Consider the following 1831-nt stretch of genomic DNA (forward strand, 5'->3'; position numbering starts at 1 on the left):
AGTCAATAGTTATTTATAGAAATAGGTTTTTAAGTAGAATAATCCGTAATAATTCGATCAACTTAAATCGTTGATTACTTATCAAGTTAACTTTAAAGCTAGTGGTTTTTACAAATCCGAGTGAATTATACTAAAACTTTAACCGTTGGTTCCTGAGGCCTGTTTCTGGATCTTTGACAAAACATAGATGACAATATGTTTTAAACGGGTAATTTGTTCTCAGAAACCCACTGTAAGTGCGTTAAAACTTACATCATAGTCATCGAGCTTTCCAGAAATTACAAAAGTTCAATGTCCGAGATTTTAATTTCTGTTTGAAAGTTTTATTTGTATTGTATAGAAATCAACAGCCGTATTTTTGGTATTGTGAAATATTAAACGTTGAATAAAAACTTGTAATACAACGAACAATGGAACATGAATGCAGACGCACGTACTATCTACGTGTATATCTCTTTCATAATCTATCATGAGAAAAAAATGTTGTTTTACGTATTTTTCATACTTATCATTAACTGACCTGTTCCAGCTTATGCAGCAAGCGTTAGGGTAGGGCGTTAACGTCCGCCCAGGGCGTAAGACAGAAAGGGGTGCTACTGTTCTATGAATTACAGTCTCACGTAAACCTGTCAACATTCCCTCCCAAGACAAAAGATGGGACGTAGTAATCTCGCCCAGGGCGCTGGTAGCCCTAAAACCGTGTAGCCTACTACGTGCTACTCCGGTGTAATATTTTTTTTAAATAGATGTAGTAGTTGTTGAGTTTATTCTTTCAACAGTATGTTTTTTAAACTTTTTTTTTTATCATAAGGTGGCAAACGAGCGAGCGGCAACCTGAAATCGCTGATATAGCGAAGTGACCGTTGCCCATAGACATACGCAATTGCATATGCGTTGCCTACCTTTAATCGACGGAGAAGAGGATGCATAGAAAGAAAATATTTTCCCCTTCCATGCATCCTCTCATCCGGAAAGTCCACTTCCACTTCCCATCCTTTCCTTATGAGAAAAAGGATGGGAAGAGAAATAGGACTAAATTAGGCCTCCGGGACGCACACTCATCAGACGAAACGCGCAATTGCTTCCACTTCACGCCTGTCTTCTGTGTCGTGGTATATCACTGGGCGAGCCGGGCTGATTCGTGCGAAGATGTTAAAGCTCTATCACTGTTAAAACTTAATTTGAATAAAAGGTTTAATAGAGAAATATATGTGTTCAACATATTTCTAAGAAATATAATAAAAGTCGCGAAGACAATAAATTTAATAGGAAAGTCCTATGAGTCAGTTCCTGCGGACTTTCCATCCAATGCGTCAAACTGAAATTAGTCTATATAATTTTTATGTTAGTTAAGCCTATTATAAGTTTATGAAGAATTTATTATACATCCTCATTTCTATAATTACATATAGTCTTAAATCTATGACATAAAATAAAATATTAAAAAAAAAACATAATTCACTAAAATATGATATTAAAAGAAGTCCCTTTAGGCAAGGTCTCGAAGATACTGGCAGCGTTCCCCCTTTGGACAGCTAAACTAATTCTTTGACCGAGGTAGCTGCCAGCTCTACGGTTCCCTGTGCTGTCGATTATTTTTTTGGAAATGTCCTTAAAAAGTCTTAAAGCGCTAGCCTTTTATTATGTCCATTAATACTACTTCTTTACCATGAAAAATCGAAAAGTATAGAATAGTTCTTGTAGTATATGCTGACAATACTTTGCACTATAATATTATGACAATAAAACTCGTGAACTAATTCCCAACAATAATGTAAAGATGGAGGTTAATTTCCGATCCCCGATCGACGTTCTCTTAAATAAACAACAA

Source organism: Papilio xuthus, unplaced genomic scaffold, assembly GCF_000836235.2.
Source record: "Papilio xuthus unplaced genomic scaffold, Pxut_1.1 DF827461.1, whole genome shotgun sequence".
NCBI lineage: Eukaryota > Metazoa > Arthropoda > Insecta > Lepidoptera > Papilionidae > Papilio > Papilio xuthus.